Raw genomic sequence first — 25,558 nt, 5'->3', positions numbered from 1 at the left:
TAACCTTCCTAATGTTTCCTCAGTAAACTCTGTGTAAACGCTAAAAATATTCATTTTCTGATAGTGAAATAATTGTTTTCTTTCTGAACATTTAATTTGTTATGATACTCTCCTACCTAACAATGGCACAACCTTTCAAACTGTCTTTGGCTGGATATGAGCTGAATGAGGGTGAGGTTGGTCAGTTTTTAGTTTCTATACATGATCCACCTGAATACCAGAAATCAAAGGGGGTCATCCTCCTCTGACTGACTCCAAACACAACAATCAAATGACTAGTGAGGTTTAAAAGAGACCCTCAGATACAAACCCTCAGATTGTTTAAGTGAACATAACCTTACAATGACCAACAAAATGTAACAAAAAAAAGTTTAATTCTCAAAACAGTGCTTATCCATGCAAAAAAACCCAATAAATGTTACAGTGGACTGAAATTGCATTATTGCAAATCAACACAAGAGGACAACTTAAGTAAATAAAAACACGTTTTTATTGCAAGTCTTTATTGCTGTTATACTTCAATGAAATGTTGAATGCCAAGCTCCGAAAGGCAGCTAATACACACACACACACACACACACACACACACACACACACACACACACACACACACACACACACATATATATATATATATATATATATATATATATATATATATATATATATATATATATATAGACAGTTAAAGAGTAAAATTACAGTATGAATGATAAATTACAGTATAACTCATAAATTACACTGAATTAGAAGCTGTGCAGTATGAGCAGTACAAATAAAGTGATGATATGGTTTAATAAAATTATGCAGAATTTAAAAGTGCATTTACAGTTTTGTAAATAGAATAGAAAGAAGAATAAAATTAAAATTAGAGTGTCAAATAAACTAATTGTGTGATGTAAGTGGGTATGCATGAAATGTGATATGCAGAGTGTATCTACAAATCTACAAATTCACAGAAAATATAAAATAATTGGCAAAAGCAATAAAGCAGTTAACAAATTAAATTCCACAGTACAAGGAATAAACTAGTTTATATATAAAATCACTTTCTACTTACAGCTCTCCTTTTGACACACGCTATTCTAATGACTTCATTTTCATTTGCCTCCAGCATATCAGTGTGCATGAATGTTTCATCTACTCATGTGGTCATTTGTAAAGTGTATAGAGGGATTGTGTCTGTGTTTATTTTCTTCTTCCCTGAACTCCTGTGATCAGTGATGGAAACAGGTGCAGCTGAAAGACTAATGTGTGCAGATACTCACTAAAACTGATCTGACTCCCAATTAAATCAACTTAATTAAAATAGTAAAATACCAAAACACATTAGTGTGGATCACATAACCTCACAGTTGATCCTCCATAGACCCAGAACCCAGCATAGAGGGGCTGAGTGAATGTGGTGTGGACTGTGTGTAGGAGGGTCATTGTGTCAGAGACTCTGTAGAAGGACAGAGTTCCTGCACTGTGATCCACATACACTCCTATTCTGCAGGACGGTGGGTCTAAGATCTCAGTCTCAATGTGGTTGTACCAGAAAGAGAGAAAAGAAGAACACCACAGACTCCAGGACTGAGTGTTGAGTCCAAACACACAATCATTACCTCGTCCTTTCCTGCTGATATCTTTATATGAGACTGATATGAACACCCCTTCCCCACTGCTCCACTCAACCTCCCAGTAACAGCGTCTACACACACTCTCCTTACACAACACCTGAAGCCAGTAGTCAAATCTCTCTGGATGTTCAGAGAATGGCTGACCCTCTGGCTGAAACAGAATCAAAATGTCCAACAGAATGAATGAATGAATGAATGAATGAATGAGGCCCAAATGCTCCATCCAGAAACAGATCAGACTAACAGTGGGATTATATGTGGATTATTTATTTAAAAAAAAAACATTCCTGAATCTTACTGTGAATAACGGACTTTGGAAAAGTTCAGTCAATTTATTCAGGACGATTCTTTTTCTTCATTTCTGTCTCAGTTTCTCTCTGTTCTTTCTCTCCCTTTTTTTTTTTTTTTTTTTGTGTATGTGTGTGTGTGTGTGTGAAAAAACAAATATTCCAATGGGCTTTCGGATAGTAAATTTATAAAGTATAAAAAACAAAATGTAGATAATTTTATTTTCACATAGCAATTAAACATTTAGGAACATAACTGACTGTGTCTGTAACCTACTTAAGGCCAGTCATGAAATTAATAACTAAGACATACACACAGACACCCCAGGGTTGGAGAGAGAAGTTTAATACATAAGATAATTGAACAGGTGTAAGAAGAGGCGGAGCCAGTAATCCGTAACCTGGCAACAATGATGAGCGCAGGAGAGAACGGGTAGGCAGAGACTGAGCTGTCAAATTTCCTGTCTAAATCTCACACTCGTTTAATTATCAGTGATTCAGTTTTATTTATATAGTGCATTCAACAACAGAGTTTGTCTCAAATCCACATTCCAAGAACCAGGGCTGGACCCCTAATGAACAAGACAAAGGTGACAGTGACAAGAGAAACTCCCAAACCATCACAGGGAAGAAACCATGGAAGGATCCAGACCCCAAAGGAAACACCATCCTCACTGGACAACACTGGATCAGTCTCATCTTTGATGTTCTTTCTCTCCTCTGATTGTTTATATATATGGCTGAGGTTTAATGTTTTTTTTGTTTATTTAATATAAGAATCACTTTCAAACTATTATCACACAAATCTGTGTGATTATAGCTGCTAGATTATAGTTTATAGATTACAGATTATATCTGTTTAACCTGCCTGAAGTGACAATCCCCATCACATCAGCCTCTCTCCTTCAGGGGGTGATGGTCTCTGTCACCACACTGCTTTCCCCATTGAGGAGAGCACACCTCCACTACACCCCTTCCATGAGTCCTCCACACTCCAGCCCTTCATCATCCAGGGTCATGCCCCTGTCCCTCACCAGGGTTCACACACTGGGCATTATACCGTCCCCCTAACAGCAGAGGGTGGGTTCTTAACCATGATACACTCCTGATGGTCTCTACAGCACCATCCCACTTCTGACACCACATTCTGTTGCTCCTCTTACCACAGAGATTTTGCTGAATTCCTCTTTGCAGAATGTCTCTATTCGCTCCTTCAGATCAGAGAGAGATTTCTTCACTCCATCAAATGAGGGCTGTTGATGGACAGAGATGCTGTATGACTCCACAGATCCAGAAGAGACACAGAAGGACAGGAAACTCTACAGAGAACAACATCATGGACAAGAATGAATTAAAACTACAGTACAGTATATATTTTCTAATGTTTTATTTATTGTTGCCTTAACAAACACTTGTGAAGAGTCATTACAGAAACTTGAGCAGGTTCCTCTGTAGCTGAGACAGAGTTTGTTACCTGGAGGAAATGGACGTGATCCTCTGTGTGGGAGAGCTGCTCCAGCTCAGTGTCTCTCCTCTTAAGATCAGCAATCTCCTGCTCCAGTTGATCCAGGAGTCCTTCAGCTCGACTCAGTTCAGCCTTCTCCTGATCTCTGATCAGATCTCTCACCTCACAGCGCTTTTTCTCAATGGAGCAGATCAACTCAGTAAAGATCCTCTCACTGTCCTCCACTGCTGCCTGTGCAGAGCGCTGTTAGGAGACACACAGACAAGATGAAGGTCCATTTAAAGCTGAACTGTCATCCACTCTCTCAGTGTGACCCTGGATGAGTTACAGTGCACATTGTGGTTGTGTAGGATCCTAAAGTGTCCAAAAAGTGTCTCCTCACTGGCTGACTGGAGGAGAGGCCTGACTGAGCTGTGAAATAGCTCCTCCAGCACCTCTCTGCTCAGTACTCACCTTAAGAGTATCCACAGCCTGCTTCAGCTCCTGGACCTTCTTCTCTTTTTCCTGGATTCTCTGCTGGTGTTTCCTCTGATCCTCCTGTAGCTCAGTCTGGGGGTGAATACAGTATGTTCAGCTGTTTGTACAGGATGAGCTGTGAGGTTGAACACTAATGTCAGGTTAGGAGATAAAGCTCACTCTTATTCCACAGAGATTAGAGACAGTCATGTGTTACACTGAATGTATAAAAGCATCAAGATGGGTGTTGGCTGTTCTAATGTTCACTGACTGATCGGTCCAGGTTATTACTAAAGCCTAGTGAGGACAATATAATTAGTTACTTCTGTACCCACATAACTTTAAATATAACAACAACACTTTCAATAAGCTTTTTCAAATTCCTATAATTCTCCTATAATACAACTGAAATAATTGTCCTTTACCTAATCAATGCAAATAATTCTACATAAGAAAGAGAATTTGTATGAACTAGTTACAAAAATGTTATTTTTCTCACCTGTTTCTTAGTTCTTTCTGCTGCAGCTGACACTGTATCATGACCTTTGTGTTCATCCATCGTACACAAATAACAGATGAAACTTTGATCAGTACGACAAAAGATCTTGAATACTTCATGATGTTGAGAGCAAAACATTTCTTGTAGTCTTGAGGAAGCTTTAACCAGTGTGTGTTTCTTAAAGGCAGGAGACTGATAGTGAGGTCTGATGTGAGTTTCACAGAAGGAGGCCAGACACACCAAACAGGACTTGATGGCTTTGTGTTTTCTTCCAGTGCAGAAATCACACTCCACATCTCCAGGTCCAGCGTAACAGTGAACAGGAGAAGCAGCTTGGAGTTCTGTCTTCTTCAGTTTCTCCACCACTGCAGCCAACATGTAGTTTCTGCGTAGAACAGGTCTTGGAGTGAAAGTCTCTCTGCACTGAGGGCAGCTGTAGACTCCCCTCTGATCATGCTGATCCCAGCAGTCATTAATACACACCATACAGAAACTGTGTCCACAGTTGGTAGCCACTGGATCCTTCAGTAGATCCAGACAGACTGGACAGCTTAACTGGTCCTGATCTTCTGAAACTCTGGCCTCTGCCATTTTCCTGCACAGAAAACAATATCATTCCTTCTTTAGTTTTGCACTGGAGGTTTGTGGTTAATGTAGTTTTCTAAGGGAAGCTTATACCAACAGTTTGCACTTGTACAAACTGCATGCAGCTATGTGTGAAGGGTGTACTGAGGACACTGATGGACAGTCAAAAGATACCAGACACTTGTGTTTAAAATAGCTGTGAGACTCCTGCTTTAATATCCAGCATATTCTAACACCCTCCTGCTATAATACTATTTTACTGTTATTCCATAAGAACACAGATCCACACTGAATGATCAGATCATTAAACTGGCAGTAAACATCCTCAGTGAAGGTCCTCCCTATTTCACTGAGTTCCCTTCATATCCACTGTTAGGCAGGTGGGCTCCCTGCTAACAGGAGGGTAAAGCTTCCATTATTTATCTGCATTAGGCTTGTAGCTCAAGCGTCAAACTGAAGAAGTGTGTATACCAGGATTTTACCAGGATTTTATGACTGTCAGAATTAGGCATATGGAGAAAATGGCACAATCCATTTTTTATTTTACTTTTCATATTGCAAGGTGCCATTTATTCAACATTATCAGCTTGGGCAACGTTAGGCAGGTAGGGTCCCTGCTAACAGGTGGTCTAAAGATTCCTGTATTTGTTATCCGCATTAAGATTGTAGCTCCAGTATCAAACTGTAGCATACGAGGCTCAGAGAGATGAGATGGAGTTTTAATGTATGAATGAAGTTATATTTATATGGCACCTTTCAAGGAACCCAAGGTCATACACACACCTTTTACATCCAGTCACATGCCAGTGAGAAACAGCAGCCAATTGTACACAGTGTAATCTCAACCAGAAACCTCAACCCCCTGTGACACACACACACAGTGTATTCTCAACCAGAAACTTCAACTCCCTGGGACACACACAAACAGTGTTCTCTCAACCACAAACCTCAACCCCCTGGGTTGAGGACAGAACACCATCCACCACTGGGCATGCAGACACACAATCATTCACAAACACTCCTGGGAAATTATTTTATTAGAACCTAACATCCGATTTTTTTTTTTCTGTAGGGTGGGGGTTGTTTGGACTATGGGAGGATACTAGAGTCCCCAGAGTAAATCCACATAGACATGAAGAGAACATGGAAACTCCACCCAGATAGGAACTCAGCCCAAGACTCTGGTGATGAGAGTCAAACATGTAAACCACCAATCAAGGAATGAATGCAGCTTGCTACACTGACTACAATAGCTATTAAAACTCCACACTGAGTGAACAGACTGGAGAATTTAAGTAGGAAGACTGATGAGTGAAATCAGGAACAAGTGAGCTCAGTGACAGAAACCATGGTAACCACACTAGTATTCAGGTGATGAGCCAGGTGGGACTATTGCTGAAATAGACTTTGGAAACCAGTATTGCCTGACTGACTGGTAGGTGTAAGATAAAATGGTACATTCCATTTTTCATTGAAATTTTCATAAGGTGCCATTTATTCACCATTATCACAAGTGCCATCTAATGTCCATTTCCTTATTTTTATATCTAAAACCTAAGGCTATGAACACTATTCATTTGTAATTTTCTCTCTGTTGTGTAAATTGTATATTGAGGTTGGGTATAAACACCCCCTGTAGCACTGTTTAAATGGTTCGTTTCAAATCAATTTCCAAATTAATTTTACTGGTTTTGATTCCAGTCTTCCCCTTGGATCTCTAGATATGAATCATCAGTTCCTCTAATCTCTCTGTCGTAGCGTCGTTGATGTGGCTGTTCAGTGAGAACCTGATATAGTCCTGATAGTAAAAAACTTTACAGCGACTTCTCACGTTCAGAGATTTAATAACGTACGCTGTACAGATATGCCTAGAATTTCATTAGACATGCTACCGTGTTTGTCTCTTCAGGAGGGGGGACTTCCCGCATTTAGGACTCTTTAAGGTAAAAGTTCCTGTTTTATGAGGAAATGAAGGCCATTAATTTGCTACTAGTAAACTATGACACCTAAAGTTATGACAGGAAGAAGTAATCGTACAAAAACAAACACTAAATCCTAATTTACAACTATAATGTTTAATCATATAGCGTTTTATCCGTATTTGTTTATGTTATAAAAATGTAAACTTACCTAAGCAAAGTCTGAGAGCAAGCTGTGTTTTGAGAGCGAGAGCTCTTCTATCGCTTTCGTTCTCATGTGACAATGTCTCTCAGTGACCAGTAGAGGGAGACATCGAGGCACTCTGAATAACAGCTTTTACTCTGGTACGTTACCTGAACATCTTAATCTAATCTAAGTTACATACACTAGTATGTAAAAAGGTGAATACATAATCACTTCTGACCAATGTATAAATCTGTGGATTGTTTGTGTGATTGTTAGACATAATCCGGAGGTGCCTCAGTAATGCTTGTTAACGTTAACCTGCAGCTATACTCTTCTACTGATTCTGAAGTCTGCATGCTCGCGTGCTCAGGGTAGGCGCATCGGCTCCTCCGCTGCACGGTCGCGTGAAATGCGACGCGCCCGGTGAGTGCGCGCGCACGCACGCACGTCGGCGAGCCGTCGTCACGTGCTGCTGCTGCGTACGCGACGGAGCTGGATGTGAAGATTGCGGACGAGGAGGCCGAGCAGGAGCGCCGCGAGCACAGCAGGAGCGCTCGCGGGATACTCTCGGCCCGCCTGGACGCGCCCAGCTCGCGCTACTGCCAGACATTCTGTAAGGTCAGCGCGCGCGCGCACACACACAGGAGCGAGGCGGCTAACGCGGCTGTTTACGTGGTCGGTCTGGATGGAAAGTCGTTTGTCGGTTGCGTGCGGATCGGGCCGCGAACGTACCAGCCAGCCCTTGGCGCGCTGGACTGTAAACAAACGTACGCGGTGATGTTGAGGTATTGGTAATGGTTGTTTTATTGGTGATGTTGAGGTATCAGTTGAATTAGCTGCAACCTTTTTTGCTCCTTGCTGCCATTTGGAACCCAAGGATTAAATAAAAATTAAAAAAATAAAAATTCTGTCTAGTGTTCTGCTGAAATCAGATCCTTACAAATCAGTGGAACACTGACCGCCCTCATATTTTCTGTTTATATTGGCAGCAGTAACTTAAAAGCAGGCATGAAATTACATTTACATTTACGGCATTTAGCAGACGCTCAAGAGCGACTTGCAAAAGTGCTTTGTCATTTACTCATAGAATATATCCAAGTACAGTAGCTTAGAATCAAACATACCAATAAACTAGAATACAGGGATGAATGCTGATACCTAGAAGTGCAAAATACATAAGGTCTATCATAAAGAATTTTAAGTGCTATAAACAATAAGTGCTAGAGTTTGTTAAACAATATAAACAGTACCCTACAATAAGTACTAAATTAGTCAGTCAATATGGGAGCAGTGTCAGTTATCCTTTAAGTTTTCTACAAATAAATGGGTCTTCAGTCTGCATTTGAAGACTGCAAGGGAGTCTGCTGTTCGGACAGCAAGTGGGAGTTCATACCACCATCTTGGAGCCAGGACAGAAAATAGTCTTGATGCTTGTTGTCCATGAGACCTGAAGCAAGGTATTTCAAGCCGAGCCGTAATTGAGGTTCGAAGTACTCGAGGTACGGGTACAAATTACTGCATGTAGTCCTGCTAATCACATTACACTACCTTTCAAAATGCATTTATATGCTCATGTGTAATGTTGAGTTGTTATGTAGAATACAAAGCCCTGTATTTCATGCTTCTGTACTGATGATCAAATGTTAATGTACTGCACTGTACTATTTCTTCAAGTTCTGGTTTGTACTCTGTAGATTAACATTTTACATCTGAGTCGTAATACTGAACATCATCCAACATCACCACTGAACTGAACTCTGGGAATGGGGTTTTTCCAAAGATGAACGTTGAAAATGCATACAGAGAATGTTCCTGTGAAAAGAGGAACAGGCACAAACCAAACGCACTTAGTTACCATTCAGTCATTCAGCTACTTTACGTAGGCCTATGATCTGTGTAGTTAAAGGAACTGGCTTGAGCATTAGTGGTTACATTATGCTGTGGTTACATTCTGCTGAGAGGACCCTTGAGAAGAATTTTCAACTAGCTACTGTTATTTTATCCACAAATCAAAACAGACCCATCATATATTTTTGAACCACCCACTGACACACACACACATCTGCTCCCACAAACCCCTAGTTTGTCTCTTTTCTCTCTGATTTAAGTAACCCTGTCTTGTGTTTTTTAGTTCCATTCCATAGTTTTTTCTCCTCCCCTTGTTTGATTTTCAACACCTGTCCCTCGTTTAGTTCATGCATTTAATCCCTGTCTTGATCCCTATATTTTTGCTGTTCATTGAATGTGAGTATGTTTGTATGGTTGTGTTGGTTTGTACTCCATGTTTCTTAACCCCGGGTTTTCCCTAGTCTTTGTTATAGCCTGCTTCCCCTGTTTGCCTCCGTGTGTTTTATCATGTACTCTCCGACTCTTCGTATTGGTACTATGACCCTGGACTACGACTACGACTCTGATTCAGAATTTTCCCTAAATAAATCTCGCTCTTCTCTGCACTTGTGTCTGCCTCCTTACTGCTCACCGTTACACACTCAAACGCTACACATTTAGGGACATAAACCTTAGGCTGAAAGACACATTTCAGAAAAGGAAAGGCAATTTTCAAAAGCCTATTCTTCTAGAAAAAGACTCTCAGAGATCCTGGAATGTGTTTATGATAATGTGATACTCTCAACCACCACACAATTACTTAATCAATCCCAAATTCATCAGGATAAAACGAGAACAGTTTGATTAAACAAATCCAGTCGATCCAGGATACAGTAGTTGATGGAGGATCTGTGCGTGTTTTTGTGTTGTAGAGGGATTAAGACTCCTTTACAGATGTGATGTAGGATGAGTCTGTTAAAGGTGTGATGTAAGACACTAACAAAATGACATGATCTGCACCACACCACTGACCCATCTGGACAAAGCGAGGGGTAATTATGTTAAAATGCTGTTTGTCGACTACAGTTCAGCATTTAACACTATCATCCCCTCCCTACTCACTACTAAATTGGAGGATCTAGGACTGCATACATCCCTGTGCGACTGGATCTTCCAACTTCCTAACAGACAGACCACAATCAGTATGGGTGGGCAACTGTTTCTCATCCACCCTCACCCTCAGCACCGGAGCTCCTCAGGGTTGTGTCCTAAGCCCCCTGCTCTACTCACTGTACACCTACGACTGCACAGCCACTTCCAGCTCCATCATCATTGTCAAGTTTGCTGACGACACCGTTGTCATGGGCCTGATCTCGGACAACGATGAGCGGGCCTACCTGGAGGAGATTAAACACCTGGAAAACTGGTGCCAGGAAAATAATCTCCTCCTAAACGTCAGTAAGACAAAGGAGCTGATCGTGGATTGCAGCAAGAAGCAGGAGCAGCACTACCAACCTGTGAGGATCAGTGGAACCACGATGGAGTGAGTAGATAGTTTCAGGTACCTTGGTGTTCACATCTCGCAGGACCTGTCCTGGTCCTGCCATACCAACTCCCTGGCAAAGAAGGCTCGTCATTGTCTTTACCACCTCAGACGCCTAAGAGACTTCAGACTGCCCTCCAAGGTACTGCGGAACTTCTACACCTGCACTATCGAGAGCATCCTCATGGGGAACATCACAGTCTGGGTTGGGAACAGCACGAAGCAGGACAGACAAGCACTCCAAAGGGTGGTGCGTTCAGCAGAGCGCATCACTCGTACAGAACTTCCTGACCTGCAGACCATCTACTACAAGTGGTGCCAGACCAGGGCCAGGAGAATTGTGAAGGACCCCACCCATCCCAACAATAGGCTCTTCTCTCTGTTGAGGTCAGGGAAGCGCTTTCGCTCCCTGAAGACCAAGACAGAGAGACTGAAGAGGAGCTTCTTCCCACAGGCCATTCGGGCCCTGAATCAGGGAAACTGATAAACTGTGGGGACCACTACCACCATGTAACATAACTATAAATATGTTCAATTACCACCATGTAACATATAAATGTAAATATGTCAATTACAAGATGGAACTGTACATTCTGTACATTGTGTACATCCATATATACATTGTACATTGTGTATATAAACATAATATAAATATATTGTACATACATTAATATATTTTTGTATATATATAGAATATATATTTCTCTATGCACCCCTGTTTTTCTTTTTCCTCAGTTTGGACAGAGCACTCTCAACCATTTCACTGCGAGTTAGACTGTGTATGACTATGTATGTGACAAATAAACCAAACTTGAACTTGAACTCTATGTGAGGGAATGATTTATGTTCACCTAAAGTTCACAGAAAATGTCAACTCATTTTCAAACAGCACACAAACTAAAACCTTCAACTCAACCAAGAAACTAAATATTTGTACATGTACAAAGAAAAACTAATTTGAAAGGACAGATTGTAGCTGTCATTAAATGTATTTAGGAATATAAGTAATATCACAAATGTATTAATTAAAAACAAAAAAAATTAAGCTTTTTTTTAGGAGTAAACAGTGAAATGTTCCACATGTACATATCCAGAGTGACCTACATATTTATCACTATGACAGCACGTGAGCTCCTTGTGATCTGAGCCGATGACTTTGTGGGCGTGAACACCTTGACCAGGCTCTACCAGGTGAGATACAGGAGTCTCTTACCTGGAAGATTACTTTATACTTGTTACTGCACTTTGGACTTAAACACAACCAATACTAACTTTTATTTTTGCTTGTCAGTGTAACAATGTTCATGAATGTCTAATCTACTCATGTGGTCATTTGTAAAGTGTGTAGAGGGATTGTGTCTGTGTTTATTCTCCTCTTCCCTGAACTGTGATCAGTGTTGGAAACAGGTGCAGCTGAAAGACTAATGTGTGTTGATACTCACTAAAACTGATCTGACTGCTAATTAAATCAACTCAATGAAGAACAATATCTAAACACATTATTTTGAATAGCATAACCTCACAGTTCATCCAACAGTGACCCCAAACCCAGCATAGAGGGTCTAAAAGAAAACAGCAAAAATGTATCCACTGCTAGCAACAAGAGAATGGACTGAGGCAGAACCTAGTGGACTTTCCAGACCAGTGACAAAAAGTGTCACTCGTCAGACGCCACCTGCTGACCAGTTACAGACCATGAGTATTCCAATTATGAGTCTTGACTACAGCTGGTAAACAGCCATTCAGACTGTGATGCAGATAACACAGTAAGGGTGTGAGCCTAGCGCCGCCAATACCGTCACCATTAAACATCCTGCGATGATTAGATTACAGGTACATTGAGGACTAACGAGTCAATCATGAAGTTTCAAAGGGACATTGATGGACAGAATTGGCTGAGAAGAATGAACTGCATATGGTTTATTTTGGTTTTTATTTGTACTGTCATTGTTTCTACTACTTGGTTTTCACACAGAAGGAACCCAGTTGGTTGTTATAACATGTGAGGCTGTGATTATTTCACTGTTATAGAGGGTGCAATTCACACGAGTGCTCTTAACTACAGCAACCAGACAGGTACCCAGAGGTATGTACATCATAAACGTACTGTTGCCTCCTCCATGCAAAATCTGCTCACAACTTTGTGGGAGCAAAAGATGTATACTGCATTTAAACATCCAGATAATGTATGGTTATCATATGTTAGTTACACTGCTCGTACCATTACATAAGATAGTTGCATTGCATGCGCTAATGGGAAAATCAAGCCAATCAATTGGCCTCTTCCCTTCAACTCCTCCACATGCGCTAGGGGGACGCCATGCGCCTTCTGGTGTCTAATGTATAAAAGCTGCACCCATTATGCTTCAATAAGTAGGCCAGAAAGCAAGCACTTCCTAAATAGGCATAATAATATCCTTTCGTCCATCCCACATCGTATTGTAGGAGGTAATGAAACTGACATAAAGGCAGAGTGGATAAACACTACAATATTTCTAGATTTATATAGTATGGGAGGAACAGGTTCAAAGATGAAAGAATTTGGATTTCAGACCATGCCCCTAACCGTGTGTATGGTATAAATGATACCCCCGTGTATAGTGAAACTGGTAAAATATCAATTTTCACATAGTCATGCCCAAATCACCATTTATTGGGACAGTGTAGTGGTTCCTGATGTTTATAGGGTATGTGGACATAAGAGATTATATGTGACCCTAGCTGCGAAATGGACAGGTTTATGTGCCTGAGTTATGCTAATAATGCCATTATCTATGATTCCAGTACCGGAATCAGCATTAATGGAAACTCATCATTATGCTCCACAAATACATCATCACATTGAATAAGGTGCTGTAGTAGCAGGAAGTTTCGATGTCAAAGTACACCAGTCACGGAATGCTTACCTCCTGCGTGTTACATGGGTTGGCCAGCCACGTGCAGTAGGAGGGCCTTGTTTGTGTATTGGTAACCAGGCCTGCACACACCTGCACCGGGTTAGTGTTTTGTTTGTGTATTTAAACCCCCAGTCGAAGTGTGCAGGTTGTTGGTTATTGTCATTGTTCACCTCGTTTACGTGTTTGTTCACAGTGTCTATAATTACCGTATGTATCTTCATGTTCACTTCTTGGATTATATGTTATCCGAGATCGCCGTTTATGTTATGTGTGAGTGCCAATGTTTTTCATTTTGTGGTAATAAACGTATGTCCACGTCACGGGGGTCTGCGTCCTGCTCCTCTCCCTGCGGCATTTGGGCAGCATTACAACACCTTGATGCTATCAGAGCTCCTAGGGGGGTTCATATGAATTCAAGGCTAGGAATCAAATTGCAGCGGGATTTGAATCAGCACTTTTCTGGTGGGTTACGATGAATACAAACGTAGACCGGATACATTACATACATTACAACAAGCAGCGTCTTATTAATTACACTCATGATGCAGCCATAGCAGAGCAATTACAGGCCACTTCACTAATGACCTGGTAACATCATATGGCTTTGGATGTGTTATTAACATAATAGGGAGGTGTTTGTGTTCTGTTTGGTGAATCCTGCTGTACAGTCATTCATCGAAATAACACAGCCCCGAATGGTTCTATTACTATAGCCCTGTCCAAACTGGAATCTTAGAGACATGAAGTTGCCAGGAACTCTGGGGTCAATACAAGTGTCACTGGATGGTTTGATAGCTTTTTTGGAAAATGGAAGGGTATCATTATCTCTGTGTTAACTAGCGTAGTGGTAGGATTTGTTTTGCTAGCATTCTGTGGGAGTTGTCTCATTCCTTGTGTTAGGGGTTTGATTGTATGTACAGAAGATAAATCAATGTCAACTCAAATGTATGTTGGGTATTAGCAGTTCACCATCCACAACTTATCTGCCATGATGTTTTGTTTCCGTTATACATTTGGTCCTCGTGTGGCTTGGCCTGCTACTCCCCTGCTCCGCCTGTTTTGATAGTTTGATGTATTTTCTAATTCGTTACCAGAATTTGTACAGGGCTTCAGTCACTTCAATTTGGTGTTGGGGCCATTTTGACTGTTATAACAAGCCATTTTGGGATGGTGTATGACAAGAGGCTGACAGTTCAGCGGATGGGCTCTGGGTTGAGCTTTCATGTAACGCTTAACTATCCTGCCTTGCTGTGCCAGCCATACGATCTGGACAGCCACTGATGGGTAAGATCCTGGCCAAAGTACAGGACAACCTAAGGCAGGCCCAGTCACGGGACGTCGTGTCACCACTTACCAAATTATGTCTTTAAATTTGTGTATTTGATATTGGCGGAAATGAGGAGGAGCCTGGAGGATACGTGGTGGTTGTTTCACTTTTTGTTTTTTCTTGTTTTTTGTTTTGTTATTATTTCTTTACTCTGACTACATGATGACTTTTTCCTTGTTTTAATCTTCTATTTCATTGACATTAGGTCATTTTTGTTTAAGGTAGGGGCTTGAAAAAATGTTTATCAGGACCATTCATGGTGCTGCAGTAGATTTCATTCTAAATTAGAGCGATGGTAATACTGTGTTGTCTTGCTGTTTCAATATATAGATTCAGCTCCTATTTGATGGTGGTTCATGTTCTTTGATGATGGTTTGTTTTTATTTTATTTTATCTTTTTTTTTTTTGTTCCTACTTATCTTGCATTTCTCAATTATTTTTGTTTTCTTTTACTCTGCTTTATACGTTATGTCTAACCATCCAGTGTCCCGAATCAGCAATCATCCAGTATATTTTCTATAGTTGTAACTGCATACAGCAAGAGAACCTTCCTGACTTCATAGATGGTCAGGAATGTAATAAGCCTGCATACAGTTGCTCATATCAATGTTACAGTTACTCACAGTATTAGCAGTATTATGAAGTGTAATAACTTAGTAGAAGCAACAACTCAACTCTCCTGCCCCATGTCTGATGGTGATTAGATATGGGCTCTGCTGGCAGAGACAGACACAGGTAAGAAGGGAATGTTACATGGCACACGGTTCAACTAATTCAATAGTTTGTAATAGAAATGATTAACTAAAGTCACAACAATGTTACAATTACATTAAAAACAATGACAGAGAAAGTGGGATGATGTTTCATGACAAAAAGTCATGAAAGGGGGGAATGAGGTAATAAAATGATATTGTAAGCAGAAAAATAGGGATGGTCCAGAATAAACTGTTTTCATGCAGGAAAGGCCTCTGTAGGCTTCAGCATAAATCCTCAGGAGGCCTCTTTGACAGGCCTCTAGGGGCCTCAGTCGAGGGAGAGCCTTGGTTCAAGGACGGGACTTCCGGCCAAGCACCGGAAGAAACAATATGGACATCACTGAACCAATATGGGCAGCCAGTGATATAGAACATGATTGCCTCTAAAAAATAGAAGTAGTTCAGGATGAACCTAATGGTACCAAGAACTGGTTGGTGTAAGTATTGAATAGCAATTTGCATACATTGAATAATGTTTGGTTTGGAGAACAATAGTGGAACCTTGACAAGTTTTTATGAAAAAATAAAAATGGTGATGAAGAAAATGTATAAAGGTGAGCCCACCTGACACTGTTAGACATTCTCCAGACAAGGCCTCGTTTGTAACACTGAGCTCAGAATAAAGACAGGACCAGCTCTTCTCTTCAATTAATTCCAGAGTCTGCATCTTTATTTCTGTTTAGTGTGTATTGAGTAAACTGTCTGGAATTTAGGATGCTCTAGGAACGACAGACCTAAATAAGGAGACTGTTGTCCAATTACTTTTGGTGTCCTAAACTGGAAGGACTATGAGCTGTAAGTCCATCTGCTGTAAATGCACATACATTCAAATTTAAATTTACATTCTGCACTTTAACCTTATTGTTTCATTTAATGTCTAGTGTGCTTGAGAACAGAGCAAGCACAACAAATTCAGTGTCACTGATCAAATGTGTACACTGGATTCAGAAAGGATTCAGAACTGTTTTCTTTATGCACAATGCATATTGCTGTAGGCTTTATTTTTCTCCAAGTAGTTTTAAAATCTGACTTTGTATTTATTTTATCTCTGATTGTATTTTTTAGTTAATTTTCTTAATACTTTTTATTTTTTGCTATTTAGATTTTTTAAAATCACAATTCAAGGCTTTACTGATTTACTGTTGTATTGTCTTATTGTTTTAATCAGTGGATTTTATTAGAATAAAAATGTATATGTCTTTCAAATGTATATGATTTTATTTATTCTTTACCTTCACTGTGGCCAAACCCCCTTAGTGTAAACCAGCATACAACAAAGATGAAGATTATGAAGATGGTGAAGATTTTAAATGGATAAAATTTCTCATCAAACTACACTCAATAATCTAAAGCTAAAGCTAAAATGTTTTTTAGAATTAAAAAATCAAAACTGAAATCTGTCATTTGTATAATATAATGTCTAAATGTAAATATCTAAATGATGTTATATGTATTCTCTCTGTTGTGGATTATCGAATGTAGATTGATGGCAATTTTCTCCATTTAAAATTAAATCTAAATCATAATTAAATGTGCTAAAAGTGAATGTGTGAATTCTTTCTGAATCCACTACATGAATTTCATTGTATTTCTTGCCAAAAAGAGAATTTAATGTCTTATAAGATGCCGTGAAATGTATTTCTCAACTGGAGAAACAGGAGATGCTGAAACACAAGCAGCAGGAGGAGACAGCGCTCCTGCAGAAACAGCAGGAGGAGGAGGAGCATAATAGGTCCATCAAGAGTAAGTACTATGGAAATGCAATAATACTAACATAACTAATAATGAATGTTAGCCTTTAGGCTCCAATAAAAGTGATACTAATATATGTATAGTGCTATATATATTATATTTGATATATTCAGTAGTAATTATGTAGTATATACAATCTGTGTTATATCCAGCAGTAATGATACTTCCTCTGGCAGATATGAAAATGGCCTGTGAACAGGAGAAGAAATCTCTGGAGGAAGAACTTGAGAAGCTCAGACTGTCACTGCAGGTAGAGATCCCTTATAGTGTCAGTACACATCCACCAGTACCTCCACCTTTCACTTATAACGTCAGTACACATTCAGTACACATTCCCACCTTTCCATTGTACTGGCTGTAGTGATGATTCGTGTGTGTGTTATACCAGCCCATAGAGGAGGACATTATGAGTCTGAAAGTGGCGCTGGAGATGAAGAACCAGGAGATCAAAGATCAGCACGATCTTTTGGTCAAACTATATACTCTGTATGTATACTATATACTCTGTATGTAGTACCTGGTTTAACATTATATCCTCTGTATATATACTATATACTGTTGATGTAGTACCTGGTTTAACACTATACCCTCAGCTTACCCTCAGTCTGTGTGACCTCTTGTGCCTGGAAGTCTGGTTGTAGTATTATTTAAAGGGTCAAACTGCATGAAGTGTGCCCAGGCCCAGAGCTACTTTGCTGGGCATGACTATGTGACCTGGTGGGCCTGGAAGTCTGGTTGTAGTATGATTTTAAAGGGTCAAATGGTCTCCATTGTGTGTCCAGGTTTAAGGCTACTTTGCTGGGCATATGATTTGGACCCATCGGGTAGGGAAGCCTTTCCGTCACGTGCTCGTTTTCCACGCCTTCAGCGCAGGTAGCCTGCGAATTTAAAACCGACGTGCATTTTATTCTTTTCCCCTTTTATCCTTTCATATCTCTCCGCTACCTTGGAGAAGAGAGACGCACACGGGTAAATAAAATGTAAATATCTGTAAATATCTGCATAATATGTAAATAAAAGGAAGAAGTGGTTGTGTAGTGTAGTCGTTTGATTATAAATTGTTGTGGAATTTTGAACAAACAGCAAGTCAGACGTGATTAAGAGAGTAATTTAATAAGAAAAAGAATAAAATAAATGTTTGGCTCTCCTCAGGTAGGGAGCCCCGAGTATACAAAACCGTGGCTAGTTATACTACTCCTGTGCTGTCTTTAACCAATCATCTTTTCTTAAGCATCTCTTCTTTCCTTTGTTGCTGTGGCTATAAGCCAATCAGCTCTCGGCTTGGTTTTTTCCACAAACCAACCCAAACTGACTCCAAACAGTGTGGGTTGTGTGCCAAGTTGACCTTAATGTTAACAGTTCCTGATACATGTTCAACTTAATCAGCAACAGGTGGATACAAATGTGCAAACAGCATTATTAATTTACGAACAAAAGGATCAGTGTGATTTTATATGAATCACATAATACATAGTTTCGTATCATTTTCCATCACATTTCCCCCCTTTGATTCTTATACAATCATTTGTTAATTATCAGAGTATACGGTGTGCAGGTACAGGGTGTTATCCTCATCCAGGTCCTCTTTAGTGACCTGAATAAGTTGGTATCTGGTATCCATATTCATGCGAATAGTACTAAGCATACATTGACATAACAAGGGTCCACAACATATAATCAAGGCAAGTAGTAAAATGGATGGGAGAATCATAATTACAATACTTTTCCACATTGAGAATAGAGATCCCTGTTTCCAGTCCCAGGGTCTCACTCCGGCTTCTTCAGCACGAAGTTGGTCAGCAATCTTACTCATGTGGTCCAAGGCCATGGAGATATTACCTCCAGGTGCATCACTGGGCGGTATGTACGTGCAACAATGGTCGCCTATCATCGAGCACACTCCCCCTTCCTTAGCGAGGAGCATGTCCAAGGCCATGCGGTTTTGTGTCGTCAGTAGTACTTGGAATGGTCCTCTCCACCTGGGTTGGCTCCACCACTTCCTCCTGAAGTCCTTAATCAGCACCCAATCACCTGGTTGGTGGGTGTGGAGTGGAGTATCCGTCACCTCAGGAAGGACTGCCTTCACCTGCTTAGACACATGGAAAAGAGATTTGTGCAGAGACACACAATACTGCAAAAGCGATTCATTGATCAGGTTAGTATCCCAGTCGGGCAGACCTATCCCCGTGTTGGGAGGCCGTCCAAACACTCTCTCAAAAGCTGATAACCCTGTTCGCGCCTGCGGTCTGGTCCGAAATTGCCACAGGATGAGGGGAAGGCATTTTACCCAATTCATGCCTGTTTCCTGCGTTAATTTAGCTAGACCCCCTTTAATGGTGCCGTTTGTCCGTTCTACTGCCCCTGCACTAGCAGGGTGATGGCTGCAGTGTTTTCTCATATCTACCCCTAGGTATTTAGTCAGAGCCTTTAGCCCTTCGTGTACGAAGGCTGTCCCATTGTCACTGGACACTCGTTGTGGCAACCCCCACCGGGGAATAATTTCTCTCAGTAGCGCTTTTGCTACTGCATCACTATTTTGTTTTCCCGTTGGGAAGGCCTCCACCCACTTGCTAAACATGCACACACACACAAGCATGTACCTCTTCCCTTCGGCTGGTGTTAGATTTTGTAGAACTATTTGCCAATGTTGAAATGGCTCACTAGGCGGCGGGTGTCCGGCGGGTGCGTGTTTGGTATGATTGTCTCCGTGTGGTGTGTTTTGTGCACATACCAAGCATCGGGAACAAAAATTTTGGGTGTGTGTGTTTATTCCTGGTGCATACCAATGTCTCGTTATACTCTCCACTATCCCCCCCTTTGCTCTTGTGACTCCTCCCATGAGCAATCTCAATTAGTCCTTTCATATAAGCTGTGGGGAGACAGGGTTTGTTCATATCTGGGTGTACCCATATCCCGCCTATTTGTTTACACCCCCCTTTTTTTCCATTTCATATAATCTTGTGGAGTGGCTTGTTTTTGGATATCTTTGGTAGATATTCTGGTTTTGGTATCTGCTTGTGCCATTTGTGTATGGAGCGGTTGTAACGCTGTGAGTTGAGCTACTTTATCCGCATAAGCATTCCCTTTTGACACGGTGTCATCCGCCTTTGTGTGTGCAGCGCACTTTATAATTGCTACTTCCTTTGGTAGTTGGATTGCTTCCAACAGCTCTGCTACTAGGCGGTGGTTCTTTATCTTTGCTCCTGAGCTGGTGAGAAAGTTGCGATGTCACCAAATGGCTCCAAAGTCATGTGCTACTCCCGCATTCCGGGAATTGGTCCAGACGTTCACAGTCTTGTCTTGTGCTAGTTTACACGCGTGTATGAGTGCAGCATGTTCAGCTGCCTGTACTGAGTAATTAGATGGGAGTGGTTCTGCTTTCACCACTTCTGTGTGTGATACAACAGCATATGCTGCTCGATTAGTGCCTTGAGAGTCACGTTTGGCTGAACCGTCCACAAACAATTCCAGGTCCGCATTAAGTATTGGTTCCTCCTTTAAATCTATTCTGGGAGATGTTGCAATTTCTAACACCTGTTGGCAGTCATGGGGCTCTCCCTCCTCCTCTGTAGGCAATAGAGTGGAGGGGTTTAGAGTTGTGCATCGTTTCACAGTAACATTTGGCATGTCTAATAAGGCAGTGTGGTACCTAAGCCATCACTGAGTGGACAAATGTGCCACCTTTTGATCTTGCAGTATTCTAGACACTGCATGGGGCACATGTAGGGTAAGCTTGGCATAGCCTACTATGTCTCTGGAAGCCACTAGTGCCTTCTCGGCGGCTGCCACAGCGCTTACACATAGAGGTAGACCTGCTGCGACTGTGTCTAATTTTACTGAGAAGTAGGCCACCGGCCTTTGTTTGTCCCCATGTTTTTGTGTCAATACACTTGTCATATATTGCCCTTTAACATCCACTGTCTGTTCAAATGGTTTGTTTGGGTCTGGGATGCCTAACGCTGGCATGACTTGTAACAGCTGTTTCAGTGTTGTGAAGGCCACCTCAGCTTCCGGCGTCCATTCCGGCTGTGTTCTGCATAGGATGGTATGAATGTCCTACAATAAGAACACATTCCTAAAAAGGACAACACTTGTTTTTTCGTCATGGGCTTTGGTATAGTCAAAATGGCATTCACTCGGTCTTTAGTCAGCATGCGCGTTTGTTCAGTGATGTCATGTCCTAAAAAATGCACTTGCTGCTTACAAAACTAATTTGGATTTGGATGCCTTATGGCCTTCCCCTGCTAAATGATGTAGCAGTGCCACCATGGCTTGTTTACACCTTTCTCGTGTTCTCCCACAAATCAAAAGATCATCAACATATTGCAGCAAGGCTATTCCCTCAGGGAGTTCTAAAGCCTATAGGCTTCGATGTAAGGTGGCATTGTAAATGGTTGGTGATTCACAATACCCCTGACACAATCTCGTGAATGTGTATGGCTTTCCTTCAAAAGTGAAAGCAAACCAAAATTGGCTATCCTTGTGCACAGGTACGCTAAAAAAAGCGTTGGCCAAATCAACTACACTAAACCACTTACTGTCTGGTGGGATCTGAGAGAGAATGGTGTGCGGGTTTGGAACTTCTGGGGCTCTAGGGTGTACTGCCGCATTGACAGCCTGCAAATCCTGCACAAATCTCCATTCATCTCTCCCTGGCTTCTTAACTGGGAAAATTGGAGTACGTACTGGTGAGTCTGGGCATGATATGATAACTCCTGCTCGTTTTAATGATTGGAACACAGGCCTGATACCCTCCACTGCCTCTGGTTTTAGAGGGTATTGGTGCTGGTGTGGTCTGTAATCAGATTTTGGGGTGATGTGGACAGGCTCACATCCTTTTATTAAGCCCACATCATTTTTTCCCTGTGCCCATAACCCTGCAGGAACTGTTTTCAGTTCCTCTTCCTCTGAGAGGGTAACAGAAGCTGCCATAATTACTATATTTGGACTTACAAGCTCGACCCCCCTTTTCCAATTTAGCCTATATGGGGTTGGCATTTTCCACACGTCTATGCTCGGGCTGTACATAATTTTACACTGGGGTTCTTTTATCCAATCAGTTGCGCTCAAAACGCATTTTGTCCACAACCCTACTCTCTGCCAGTCTGGGTCAACATGTGCGCTAGCCAGCGACACATGAGGTGCTGCATGTGAGATTGAATATAAAGATTTCTGTTTATCTGAGATCTTCACCACTCCCGCAGCCCACTCCGCAGTCCCACGCTATAGCTGTGATAATCAAACTGTCGCTGCCCCCCCCCCCCCCCCAGTCAAATTTCCGTTCAAAATCAAAGTCACATCCCTCATGGACCTTCATTGTGCAGTGAATAGAGTCACTTTGTTTAATTGTCAGCTCACCAGGTAGCGTATTAGTAACTTCAGTCATAAAATGTGTTAGTATTTCCCCCGCAGTGCACTGCAATTCATACACATACAAAGGGGCTCCTGCCTCTAGCTGGACTCCCTGTGTAGGTGTTTCCCACGTAACAAATAACCCCTCTGGGTTGCTGCCAATTGTGCACCCAAGTTTACACATTAAATCTCTAGCTAACAAATTAATTGGACAGGTTTCTGATACCAAAAAACTATGTTTAAATTGACTGTTTCCTAAACTACATCTGAGAGGCTCGAACATCCTTTCATCAATGGGATGACCTCCCACTCCAATTACTGTTATCCCATATCCTGGTCTCATTCTACATTCTATTAAACCTTCTTTTAACACTGAGTGGGTAGCACCACTGTCAACCAAAAACCTAACATTTTTTCCCTCTACTTTCACAGTTACCTCGGGGAGGCCTCTTGGCCCTTTACTAATCTGCTGTAATAGTTGGTCATTTAAATTTGTCACTTCCCTTTTGCCATATTCACTCAGTGGTCCGCTGCTGTCCTGCCTCTCCACCGCCCGTCACTCGTGGATTGTAGGATCCTGCTCTGTGCCCCCGTCATATGAGTTATCCTCCTCCGGACAGTTTCTGGCAAAATGTCCAAGCTTTCCACAGTTGTAGCATTCCTGTTCTTTCATCCAATCAGTTTTCCCTCCTTTTCCTCTTCCTCTGCCTCTTCCGCGACCACGTCCCCTGCCACGACCATTTCCTCGTTGCTGGTGTGTAAATACCACAATGGTCATTGTGGACACGCGTCAGACGGACGAGAAAGTCAGCGACGGGTTCGTCATCTTTCTGTTTGCATGATGCTATCATATCGGTGTCGATGGTGGTTGGATAGGGTGTTTCCACTCTTTTGATGAGTCCTCTTATCATCTCCCTGTATGGGCCATTCAGGTCAGGTTGGCCTTGGGGCGGTGCATTCCACTCAGGCAGGTGGAGACGGACATCTCCATCCACCCAGTTTCTGTCAATGCGGTTATACTGTGGTCCGAGTCGAATCATCAACAACCGTCTCAGTTCAGCCTGTGTTGGTCTGCAGGACTGCACGAATGCCATCAGTTCTTGTCCGAAGCGTCGTCCGCCGATGTCACCTGGCTTGCTCAGGCTGTCGGCCGCTTTCATGACGTCGTCTGCAGTCCAGTGATGGTGGACCATAATCACTCCCTCAGGTCCCGACACTTCCACCGTCGGGAACTGTGGGGCATAGCCTACCTCAGGCTCTGCAGATGGCTTTATACTGGCATGACTTCGAGTGCGATGAGCCACTGGTGAGGTTATTGCCTCCAGTTGTCGTCTTATTTCGTCATATGGAGACGGCTTTGGTGTTAATGAAGTCCCTGGTTGGGGATAAGGAGGTGGATTTGCTAGCGCTTGTGGTTGCTGAATCAGCTGGGGGGCTCTCAGCGGGGTGGCATCGAGGTCAGGATCAGCTAAGGAAACACACTGAGACACTTCATTATTACATTTTCTGTGCCCTACCTGTTGTTTTTGCCTTTTCTCAGCTTCTTCTAACCACATTTTTGCCTTTTCCAGCATGTCTTCACTGTTCTCATCAAAATATTTCCACGCTTTCTTATCAGCTTCCCTAGGCTTAACCTTAACTCTTTCAATTAATTTTAACAGGTATGCAACGCAGAGTCCCTGAGGCATTAAAACCGTAATATTTAATCCAAAATGGGACATGTTTGTTTGCATGTTCCCCGTAGTCCTTATTCATTTGAAAGAATAGGCTACCGGAGAACTTGTCTTTACTGAACTCGTACTCCTTACTGTTGCCCGCACCCATAATAATAATAATAATAATAATAATAATAATAATAATAATAAATAAAAAAAAAAAGTCGGATCCAGGCAACAAAAGAACAAAGGAAACTTACCTACTCTCTACAATTTTCCTATTCTTATTTTATTATCCACACCATCTACCCCCGATATGGATTAGTTCCGCTCCAGCATATCGTGCTAGTATACTGAGTCCACTCCTTTCCCTGCGGGGTGTTCTGTTGGCCCAGGTATTTCTTACACTAGTACGTCTACTCAGTGTGCCTATTTTCTTAGGCTGGCGGAGTCCCAGACTCCGGAGTCCTCTAGACCCTATTTTTAAGCCCTAGTATCTCATATACTTTGCTACATTACAGACCCACCCGAGGGTAGACTCAGGCGGATCACTATGTCACTTTCTTCTAGGATTGAATTACTGAACCTCACCACCTCACCAAAAAGGTTTCCCTCTTTTTCCAGCTCAGTTCTCTCTCTGAGGAGTGTCCTCGAAGTTTAGTCACCGCTGCTCCGCATGGTGTCTCTCGCTGATCCTGCCGACTACGCCAAATTCTGTGGTGGAAATTCAATGAAACGGGCAGTCAGATGTGGATAATAAGTAAAAAAGGTTTTAATAGAAAAGAAAGATTCCACAGAGTGTGGAGCTCACTACTGAGAGAAGCGTATGAGTATGCTTTGACCAATCACGGACTTCCTGCCTCTTGTTGCTATGGCTCATACACCAATCAGCTTTAAGCGTTGCTTATCTCTTTCAGGCCAGCTGGTAACAATCTGCTTGGGTGTTGTTTCTTCTTTGCAGGCAATAAAACAGTTGCAGACAATAAAACAAGAGTGACATTTCCTGCTTATCTGATCTATTGTCACACTCCATTAATGTTCTTTGCTTACATAAACTTCTTCGTAGGGAACACGATACTGCTGAATGTATGTGAATCACTGAAGCACATAGTATTTCCTTTACATTTGTTTAAACTTTCTCCTCCAATTCGTTGCAACTTCGCAACGCTCAAGCGTTTCTCGCTCATCCGTCTGGAACGTAACATTTTATGGGTTAATATCTCTGGGCTCCATGGGAGTAGAAAGTCTGTTCATGGCTCTTTGGAAAGGGCTGCATCTCCCCTGCAATGGGCTTTGAGCGGCACGCGGATCGGACCCACCGTTCTCACGCTACGATATTTTAAAGCCGCCAGGGATGGGCCGAAAGCGTGGCAGGTGGCGTTCGTTAGGGACAGTCATGGAGGTGATGCGCACCAAGTTGCAGGCCATTT

General features: G+C 41.8%; 1 long non-coding RNA gene and 1 pseudogene across 2 annotated transcripts; both read right to left on the bottom strand.

The window, feature by feature from the left end:
• Nucleotides 1–513: 513 nt before the first annotated feature.
• On the bottom strand, nucleotides 514–7,303 carry LOC113582952 (E3 ubiquitin-protein ligase TRIM16-like; annotated as a pseudogene). Its single transcript, XR_014115925.1, has 6 exons — nucleotides 7,045–7,303; nucleotides 4,330–4,924; nucleotides 3,828–3,923; nucleotides 3,384–3,617; nucleotides 3,042–3,228; nucleotides 514–1,919 (listed from the first exon to the last, which is right to left on the bottom strand). The product of XR_014115925.1 is annotated as an E3 ubiquitin-protein ligase TRIM16-like (transcript).
• A 10,912-nt stretch (nucleotides 7,304–18,215) lies between these two features.
• Nucleotides 18,216–24,716, bottom strand: LOC145643488 (uncharacterized). Its single transcript, XR_014115923.1, has 2 exons — nucleotides 23,991–24,716; nucleotides 18,216–19,210 (listed from the first exon to the last, which is right to left on the bottom strand). It is a non-coding gene; the product is annotated as an uncharacterized LOC145643488 (long non-coding RNA).
• Nucleotides 24,717–25,558: the final 842 nt, after the last annotated feature.

Source organism: Electrophorus electricus, chromosome 2, assembly GCF_041902795.1.
Source record: "Electrophorus electricus isolate QZ-2024a chromosome 2, ASM4190279v1, whole genome shotgun sequence".
Taxonomy (NCBI): Eukaryota; Metazoa; Chordata; class Actinopteri; order Gymnotiformes; family Gymnotidae; genus Electrophorus; species Electrophorus electricus.
The sequence above is the reverse complement of the archived record's forward strand: the minus strand, read 5'-3'. Positions and strand labels throughout refer to the sequence as shown.